Raw genomic sequence first — 10,653 nt, 5'->3', positions numbered from 1 at the left:
AGTGCATATAAGGRTTTACAAAAGTATTGACATCCTTAACTTGATGAGGCTAGTTTTTGTTTGACCACATTTGTTGGATTGACCAATGCACAAAGGCAAAGCTAAAAMTCCAGGGAGATTTGTAGATTTACACAAATTGGAAACATTTTTGGGAGCCGTTTTAAAAATAACTTCCAAGCTCATCAGGTCAAACAATTGTATAAGTTATTCAAATGGGTCACTACTTTACRAAGAAAAAAAAAAGAAGACTCAACCAACTCATTCAGGAAAAAATGTAAATGGGTCAGGATGTTCAGGAACCACCAAAAACTAGAAACTGCTGGAACACCGTGTACTCTTAGGCCAGTACATGGACTGGGACTGAAACACCTAAAATCACTGTGTAGCATGGGGGTGGCAGCATCATGCTGTGGAACAGTGCACAATGGCTGAATAATGGAGAAGGTGTACCTCCAAAATATTCAGCTTTACCTCAAACTAAATGTTTGAAAAGTGAAAGACAATAGATCTCAGATGCATAAAAACTGATTTAAAACGGGATAAAGCAGCTTAAGTTTAGCTTAGCCCCAACTTCAATGATGTTTAAATATTTGGACTAAACCTAAAGAGGTTTGTGCCAGAAAACCAACTAATTTAAATGAAATCTACCAAACAAAACTGTATTTGCTGGATGGATATYAAGCATGTTGTTAACCATCTAAGAGTTAAATTAAAATGATTAAATCTTGTGTGGGCCAGAGATTTTTTAAAAATCATTGTTGCATGTTGAATATTTGTTTTATAACTGGAAAAAAGATTAAAATCAATCATTAAAAGAAAATTATTATATTCATGTTTGTAATGAGTTGACTGTATATTCAGCTAAATTAATGCTGTTTGTTTTCAGACAGGTGAATTGAGATTTGAGTCAACTTTACAAGAAAAAAAACTCTTAAAACTGAAAACTTGTGATTTGTGCTGATTTGAAAAGCAAATAAACAAATAAAAAGAAATAGGGGAAACAAAAAGTTGACAGACAAATAAAACAAGAGATCTGCAGCACACTGAAGCAGGATTATTCATAATTTATTGAGCAGTATAGTGAGATTACAGCTGGGAACAAATCAAGCACAGAAAGACAAAAGAGCATTATTTATTACAGGAAAATCAAAGTGGAGCCTGAGGAAAGGGGGATGGGGGTAGATAAAGTAGAACAACGCTCATACATTAAACCTACTGTACACAAACACGCCGCGTTATTGCAGCTGTCAGAGGAAAATCCCATTATGCCAGAGTGGATGATGTTCGTGTTTCGTACCTGAGCTTGAGGATTCTGTGACCTTGTATTCCATCATAAGTCGAGGAGTCGTGACAGCGATAATTTGGGGGGAAAATGAAAACGAGGCTCTGCTGTCTGTCTTCTATCACTAATCATTTTGACGTCTTCAGGGAAAGTGAGGTTAAGTTTTGTTGGCTGGCACGAGGAAGAAAAATAAAATGTCAATCTGTCTAGTTTTTCCCTGTGTTTTTAAATAATGCAGGCTCTTTCCTGTTGATGCCATCACGGCTGATTCCCACCTAGAGGTTCCTGTGGACCCCCCGCAGGGTTTAAAAAAAAATCGAATCCTTCCTCAGCCTCTCCTCCTGTTCGACTATTCTCTCAGACCCCCTCGTGACTTGATTAAAAAAAAAGGAGGAAGGAGAGAAGAAGGGAAAAAAAAGCTAATGTGGGAGTGGGAACCCTGAAAAATAAATTAAACTGATAATGCAAGCATGAGAAACTTCTCAACCCTCCCACTGAATATTAGATCACAACAGCCCTAAATAAATCATTACACTTCCACAGACCTCATCTATTTCAATTTCATCTTGAATTATTACGCCCCTCATATCAGTGCCGATGTAATGTCCCACAATTGCAAACATGTGTCAGATTCTTGTAATATCCACAGATTAATAATTCACTTTTTTTCTCCTTTTAGGGGAGACAGGAGGGGGTTTAGCCTATTTAGGCTTTTTATTCAGATCCTGCGTGAGGCGAGGAGAGCTCATTTCAGCGCAAATACAAACAGAGAGTTGACATTTAAAGCCCAAAGCCTCGCAGCACCCACGTGGACCCACCAGCAGGATCATTTGAATTTCTTGCTTAATTAGTTGACACMGAGTTCAACTCAGGCGTGAGTTAGTGCTGATGGATAGCACACGATTAGAGGCGAACTTTCAGCAGCGTCCTGCTGTGAAATGAGTCACAGTTTCCAGGTTTGAAGATTTACAGGAAAATTGGTTCCAAGACAGTAATACTTGCTGATTTGGGAAAGTAAATATCTCTTTTTTTTTCTTACTTTCTTTTTTTGTTTGTTTGTTTTTTGTTTTGGCGACGAGCATATTAAATTCTAGAGCTTCAGGGAAACGCCTCAAATATGCTAGATTATTGCAAAAATAATTTTGGTGCAGCTGTCCCAATCAAGTTTAATTCAGGCTGTGGGGTAAAAAAAACAAACTGCTGATGTTTTATCCTTCACTACTGGAAAACAAAATTTCTGTTGTATAAATTAAAATAGAAATTAGTGTACACTCGGGAAAATGAAATTTGGGGTGTTTGAATTATTCATTTGATCTTAAATTTAGTACTTTTAGCTACTTTTCTTTTTGTGTTTTTGAGAAACATCTTTCGAATCCGTTGGATAAAACCTGAAATATTTTTAGATTCAAACAACCGAGTTCACTTTACTTTTTAGTGACGGAGACAGTTTAAGATCCTTGCTGCAAGATTTAAAGAAAAAACCCTCCTTTTCATTCAATTTTGTTTTTTCTTTAACTTCATTTTGGTGTCTACTTTCATACATGATGCTAAACTTTTTATTTAATGTGTTAGAATCACTACAATCTGAGTAAATCAGTCCAATTTAAGGTTTAAAGGCGTTCAAGATACATTAATTGAATTTTAACTTGTTCATATATGAACAAGAAGAACATGAATGTATTTTAGATTAATTCATTTAAATCTTGATTTGAAACATTCAATGCACCTCTATTTTTAAACAAGTAAACTTTAATTCTTCTTAAAGCTAACCGATTTGCATCGACGAAGCCTCACATTACAAACAGAACTCTTTCAAATCACTGTTTAAATATTTAAAAAAAACTTAAACCTGTTTTTCTAAATACGTGATGTTTATTTTTGTTTGACAAGTTAAATTAAAAATAATTACTATGTCAGTTTTATATTCTAGTTGTGTGAGTCAGAACTGATTATGACCTTTCCGTGTCACTGCTTTTATTTCTATCATGAAGATTTATTTTTCAGAGAGCACAGGGCAAAAGAATGAAGGAATTAGTCTTAAAAGTCAAGACACATGCAGAAAAATCAAGTAAAAATCCAGAATATTTTGCTCAAATTATATCCAAATTCAACCCCTTTAACATATAAAGTCATCAGTYATGTAAAATCATCGCCGGCCACTGAAAGTACAATGTTTTAGATCTTTGCTGTGTGTCTGTTACAAAATATCTTACTTGCCTTATTTATATCTAACATTAACCACTCGACAGATTTTAAGAAAACTTTCAGGAAATAATCACTGGATCTACAACTGATTGTCATTAGGAGTCAACCCGATTCAGGACGCAGTAATATTCTATAACCCATTAAAGTGCCTGTGATATCAAATTTTTGTAATAAATGCAAATGCATKTTTGGACAGATAATATTGATAAAATATTGAAAAGGAAAATTCAAGCGTTGTGTGTGTTGCTGAGATATTTGCGTGTGAAGTTACAGGAAGTGATGTCAAAGGGGAATGTCTGAATGAGAACAGAGCGTTGCTATAACACCAACAGACTGATGTTTATTAGATTATTTTGAGTCACTATAAAAGAGAGATGAATTACAGTAAGAGTTCAAACACTGTAATATTGTTTACGGACAAAGATCAAAGAGTTCTCTTTCTTAAGGAGTTCCCCTTTGATGTCACTTCCTGTTTCACTTTGACCGAGCCAAATTCAAAAGAAAATACGCCGGTTATGTAGCAAAATGGGTAAAATCATGTGTTATTCCACGTTTCTTACATATAAAGATATTTTCTTGGACTTTTTGCATTTAAAGCGTACACACRTCACAGGCGCTTTAAGACATTAAGGATGACGGGCGATTTGCGTGCTAGGTCTTTAATTCCAACTTAACTGCATTCATAAAAATTCTTTGCAACTTTGGTCTGAAAGTTACTCTCTCTCTTTTCTCTTCAGCGCTAATGGGCATTCTGGGTAATGGGCAGGAGGACATTGATGTGAACATGGCAGCTGTCATATCCACAGGAAGCTCGCTGCGTGTCGGCCAGCATGTTGAGCGCTCGCCGCGTGTTTAGTGGCTTCTACTCCTACATGAACCCATCTACCATCACGTAGGAATAAAAAGCCATAAGACACAACAGCAATCTCACAGGAGGAAGAGAAGGGGGGGAGAGGTGGGGGAGAAGCAGGGAAGTAGGGGAGAATACTAATAAGAGTCCAAGCAGCCATGAAAAGGGGGGAGTTGTTCTCTCAGCTGGAAGGAGGAGAAGAAGTGACCCCGAGGAGGCAGGGAGTATGGTTCAAGAGGAAAGATGCAAGGAAAGGAGACAGAAATGAGTCATGAGCGAGGCAGAGGAAACCTAATATTCATAGGGCGGTGCTCCATGTTTGTCTTTTTCTGTTTGATTATGTGCAGCAGATGAGCTTGTACTGCAGGCGTTAGTGGATTCGGGAAATTCCTCTGTGTGTAAGCAATATTTGCTATGCTGAAAGCAACCTGCTCTGATGAACCTAATCAAAATACATCTGCTCCGTTGTTGTTTTTTTTCTTCTACAGGCACGCGATTTAAAGTGTTGTTTGAATGAAAGGCGTGTGTTTCTGCAGATGGCTCGCTGGTAAATATTTGCCTCTGAAAACCAGACACACACTCTGGTAAATATCGATTTYTGTTCGCTCCTTTTCTGCACTCGAAAGCTCGTCGTGTTTGCGTGAGGAGAAAAGAGGAAGGGGGTTACAGTACAAGTGTGTGCAGATAAATATGCATGACTCCACCGCGGTAGGTTTCCTGCTTTGTATGCTAATGATCTAATTCAAGTTTAATTATGCAACGTAGGTGCAGTGAGGGTGGGGATGCGGAGGGAGGGGAAGCATGGGGGGCGCTGAGGCACCGCTGAACGACCTCGTGAGATAAAGCTCCGGCAATGAGGTAACAGATTTAATCTTTTTAATCAGATTGCAGAAAGACAGGGGCTTTCCACAGAGACCGAACAGGCTGCAGCTGCTAAAGGCCAGAATGTATGAGATTACAGATAAATTTAATGGTCAGTATCGATGATCACATTAGAGACAATAATTTAATGTAATGAAGAGATTCTTTTTTTCTTTAAAACACAAAAGCAACAACAGTGTAAACCTGTTGACCACTGGAGTTTAAATACGATTCCTACTTTTTTTTTATTATTTATGCTATTTTTAGTCATTTATACATCAAAATGTTCGGCTCTTTCAGGAGGTGGGTGCTCTGACTTTTCCCATAGAAAGTTTTTTGAAATCTGATCATCATCCTCAGTCTCATTTTTGTCTTCTTAGCTTTGTCTTTTTAGCTATCTTTCGCCTACTTTTAACCATTCATTACTATTAGCTTCTAGTTTAGCCTTTTGCTTCTTTTCGTTTTTCATACTCCTGCATTACTTTGGCTTTTAACTTTGCTATGTTTAACTTTTTACTGCTTATAGTTACGTTTAGCTAGTTTTACCATTTATTGTTTTGCTATGTTAGTTAGCTTTTTATTACTTTTAGCAAACATTTAGATATTTTAAGATTTTAGCTTGCATTTTGACTTTTATAGTTTTTTTTTTACTGTGCCTAAGGTTTTAGCTAGTGTTCTTTTAGATTTAACATCTCAGTTTTAGCATCTTTCACAAGTTTAGCTGTCATGAAAATAAAATACCCCATGGTTTTGGTGGGTTTTTTTTTTATTTGTGTCGAATTTGTTACAAGTAAAAAAAGTATATTGATCAAAGGAGTTGAACATGTGACCTTTTGGACCACTGATGTGTTTATTCTTGTATATAAATCTCTAATTGTCGTCTTTGATTTGAACATGAATGAACTGGTTGTTGTTTTAGTCAAACTCAGCCTGAAGTTTATTGTGAGTGCTCCTTTTTGATTCTTTAATATTGGAGTAAATGCCACTCGTTGCTTCATATCAATGCAATAAATAACTAAGTAAAACCTCCCGGTGATATTTCAAAGAACAGCAAAAGGTTTTTATCAGTTTCTTGAATATGAATGACGACAAAGTCTTCATTCCTTTTAAGAAAAAAGGTGATAATCAAACTCAAAATGCTGAAAGTGGTCAGTGTAATCAACCATCATAACTAATTATCAAATGATGATTTATTAGGAATGTCTTTTCAGAGTAATAATTATAATTTACAGCTTTCTTTCATTTTAAAGCCAGTCTTGATTAGTTGCTAATCATTTCCTGATTTGCTCAAATTTGAGCTAAATTAACTACAAACCAGTGATTGTCGGGGTTTTAATTGTACATTTGTTCCTCGATAAACATAAAAAAACCTGAATTTCTTATTTTAAAGTGCTCTTAATTAGAAATCTGACCTGCACATGATTAAAAAATAAGATGTTTTGTGCTTTTATCTTTGCTTGGTTGTGGAAAGCGGTTTCTTTAAAGCTACAAGTATGAAGCTAATGTGTATTTCTTGTTTGCGCTCTGTGTTTGGTGAAACTCTGGTGTCTGCAGAACATCACGGCTGCAGCTCCAGCTGGCGCGAGGTCTCCGCATCAACTCCTGAAGGACCCCTGCAACAAGGAAACAAAGGAAAAACAAAAGGGAGAGTAAAGATTAGAGGCGTGCCGCACGCTCAAGTTGAGTGAAATCTTTATTACTGCACTGCGGCTGGTGTGTTTAATGAGACAATCCTACGGCTTGGTTATTGAATTAACGATCATTACGAGGAGCTTGAATAACAATGCGCAGCCCGGAAGAAACTGTCGGAGTGCGCAGTTTAAGCTGTCGGTCTTTAAAAAGTGCTTCTTCCCAAGAAAATCTGGAGTCTTAAAGAGCTCACGCTGCGATTTTACCAGCTCACTGACACTTACAGCTTCAAAACACGCATTAACCACAAACCAATTATGTTGAGCTGCAACTACTTGTTGATGACTTGTGCAGTTTAATGCGCCTAATGAAAAGTTAATGGCAAGCACACTTAGAGATTTCGGCACCTGCTACCACCTCCGTTGAGGTGAAAATGGTTGACAACACAACAATGCAACCTCAACTTCTCCATATTTATCAACCTTAAGAATATTTTGCAGTTTGGAGAAGATAGTGACCCTCCTTGTGAGCAGAAAAGGGTCTCGCTTTATCATCCAAAACCTTCTGGGAATTATTTAGGATAACACTCAGCACAATAAGCTGTGACATCTTCATTGAAAAATGATTGATTGGGCTGCGGGGAGGGGGGCTGTTTGAGAGACAGATCGCTCAAACAGTCAGGCTGGAAAAGCCCAGTAATATGATGAATGGTCTATTTACCCAACAGATGAGGAGAGACTAGCATGAAGATTAAATGTGCAGGTTTCTGACGCGTCCTGCTCGCGGGGATGGATCGAAATTTGAATAATACGTCAGTGTTCTCCGTCGGGGAGCAAGTTGGGAATGAATTTAAGTTGAAAGCGAATTTTAGCAAGAATGCAACTTGGCTTAGATTGTTTTTTTTTGCTCCGCCTTCTAAAAACCCCACAAAAAAAGGTGGATGTGTGTAATTTATTCGCRTCGTTCAGCTTATTTTCTGTCATCGCAGTCAAAGAAAGTTAAACCTCCAAATTATCTCAGCTAAATCATTATTAGTTACACATAAATTTATTTCTCTGGGGGTCCCCATCCCTCAATGCTATCATAAACGGACCATTTAACACAGAAAACGCAGCAACTGTATCTAAAGTCGAGCCACTAATCACTTATCTAAACAATGTCTCCATGGATCGAGAGCAAGTGTTGATAAAGTGACCCAATTCTTTACAGCCAGCATCTATAATTGATGTGCAATAGATGTAGCAGCCCCAAGATCTGATAAGGGTCTCGGCTCTGATGGATATCCAGATAGGCTTTCGTGGGGCAGAACAGATGTAGAGTCGTGCATCAGAAAAGGATGGGGGTTGCCTGTGATCATTTCCACCCTGCAGCGAACAAAATAGCCCTCATATATCCCTGTAATCTGCATTAGCGCCGGAGCACCAGCCAGGAGACAGCGCAGAGGGGGATGAGTAATGGGGCTACCGCTGATTTGGCGGAGCTATATTACACCTCAAAAACTGAGGCATGCCCAACTGGTGAGAATATGAAATGAGGATGTCACAAATGAGCCTCCTCCCTCCCGAAGGCTGTATTTATTAGCCCGAGTCACAGCCAGAAACACGCCTCATCTGTAAATTCAGTTTATCTGCATTTATTGTTGATTAACTAACAACAAATGTCTTTTAATACGCACTTAAAGCAAATGGCGCCATCTGAATCAGGCGCTTTTACAAGTAATGTACTTAAATACAGTTTTGAGATAGTTCACCTAAAAAAAACCCTTTAGATGGTTTGAGAAAAATGCTGCCATTATCTAATGAGCTTTAGGCAGATGCAGAGCAAACAGAGCACAGTTTGAGCTCATTTTCAATACAGAGTACTAAATCCAGAAGGGCTCGATGAGTGAAGACCAACCAAAAGACCCCTGTTAATATGAAGAGTGATGTTTGCAAAGATGAGCCTCAGTCTATTTGGAGGAACTTTCTATTATCATAGGAAATACTGTGCAAACATCTTAAATCTTTCGTGCCTAACGTTTTAAGTAGCAACATTTGTCCAGACTCTTTTCTTTTTCCTTCCAGAATCTGGCCATTTTCAGAAACGAGTTTTTCTTTTTTTATTTGCTAAGCTCTTAACCCTGTCCCATGAATCATACAGACGTATAAAAGGCATCTAAGCCTTTGTGTCGACACATAACAGACAACTTGGCAAATAATCGATTTAACGAGGGAACTTGAGGTGGTGGTGAAGCTCTTTTTTGCAGCAAAAAGGTCATTAGTTTGACACTCAGATAGGGCCTGGAATTTAGAGTTTGCATGCATTGGCTTCCTTTGGGAACTAGAGTCTTCCTGCTGTCAAAAAACAACATTTTTAGGTTGATTGGAGCCTTAAAATAATCTCTAGGTGAATGTTAATAGTTAATGATGTGCCACACTTCCTGTTCAGTTAACATAGCAAAATGGACAGCTTGATCTTTAGTTGAATTTATGAAAAATACCAAAGATAACACCAAACTATGATCAGTTGAAGGATAATAATATGCTGTCAATAAGAACTAGGCAGAAAATTCCCAAGAAATACTTTCACAGACTGTTGGAAAGCCTGAAAAACTACTGATCAAAACCACCTTAAAAAGATTACAAGTAAATCTAGAAAGAAATGAGGAATGACTCAAGAGTTGTGAAAAGCTGCGGCGTTGGGTTTGTTTGCGAGTGATGAAATAAAGTCCAGAGAAAAGAACACACTCCCTATGATAAACCTCCATCATGCCCRTATCATTGCTTTGCCGCCTCTGGTATCGGAGGCACCGAATGGATCAAAGGAAATATGAAATCACAGAGTTACCAAAATGAGCCAGCCGGCACCGGGAAGCAAGTCATGGATGAAGAGGGAAAGATGGACGGGTTCTGTAGTAATGAGTTCTGACCCAAACCCCATTTAAAGTTCAGAGAAAAATGAAATCTGCCAAAAAAAAAAAGTCTCGTGCGCTCCCTCTTCTATGGCTGCACGACAGATTTGAAGAATGACATAAATGAATTTTCTTACTATTTCTAAACTTCACAGTAATGGATAAAAACTCTCCCACCCCCAACAAGAAGAGGAAAAAAAATGCAAAGCACATTATTGCAACACAAACTTTACTTCTKACTTTGTTAAATATCTTTTCTGGGCCGGCACATCTCAGCTTCTTTTCTGTTTTACTTCCAGAACTCAGTACAGCTGTTGAGTTGAGTAATGACCCGTTGGCATCATCTCCCTACCACCCATAAAAAATAAATAAATAAAAAAACCTGCAAGCAGATCTTTGGTTGGCAAGACTAGAAACATGAGCTCTGAGCCAGCAGAGGAAAATGAACATGTTTACCCAGGAGCTAAAATGAAAAGTACCTCCTGAAGAAAAATAAATTTATAAATAAAATCATGCAAAACAGTGAATTAAACTCCTCTCCTTTAGGGGAAGGCATATAACGGTTTACTCTTATAACTTCTTAGTGATATTAAATCAGCGCCTTCAGAAGGAAATTATTAGAAAACATCCAAAAACAAAAAGGGACATTAATGTTTCTGYTCGTGTGCATGTGTGAGCCTGTTAGCGAAATTTCTCAGAAACTACAGGGTGGATTTTACTAAAACTTGAAGGATGTACATCCATGGCTGTGTCCAAATTCAGGGGCTGGTCGAACGCGAAGACCAGAAAAAAGTGGCTGTTAACTTGGACAGTCTAGTCTTCTGCTTTTCCCCCGCCCTTTTCTTACTGTGATGATGCTTAAGAAATGCAAAAACAGATCGAAATTAGCAAAATATCTATATCTAGATAGATGATATAGATGATATAGATGATATA

General features: G+C 37.8%; 1 long non-coding RNA gene across 2 annotated transcripts in view; it reads right to left on the bottom strand.

The window, feature by feature from the left end:
- Positions 1-1,049: 1,049 nt before the first annotated feature.
- Positions 1,050-10,653, bottom strand: part of LOC106521780 (uncharacterized) — a 62,111-nt gene continuing 52,507 nt past the window's right edge. For both annotated transcript variants that reach the window (XR_001310706.1, XR_001310707.1), the window contains one exon: positions 1,050-6,811. This is a non-coding gene — a long non-coding RNA (uncharacterized LOC106521780). The remainder of the gene's footprint in view (positions 6,812-10,653) is intronic.

This window comes from Austrofundulus limnaeus, unplaced genomic scaffold, assembly GCF_001266775.1.
Source record: "Austrofundulus limnaeus strain Quisiro unplaced genomic scaffold, Austrofundulus_limnaeus-1.0 Scaffold115, whole genome shotgun sequence".
NCBI lineage: Eukaryota > Metazoa > Chordata > Actinopteri > Cyprinodontiformes > Rivulidae > Austrofundulus > Austrofundulus limnaeus.
This window is presented reverse-complemented; position numbering and strand designations above follow the sequence as displayed.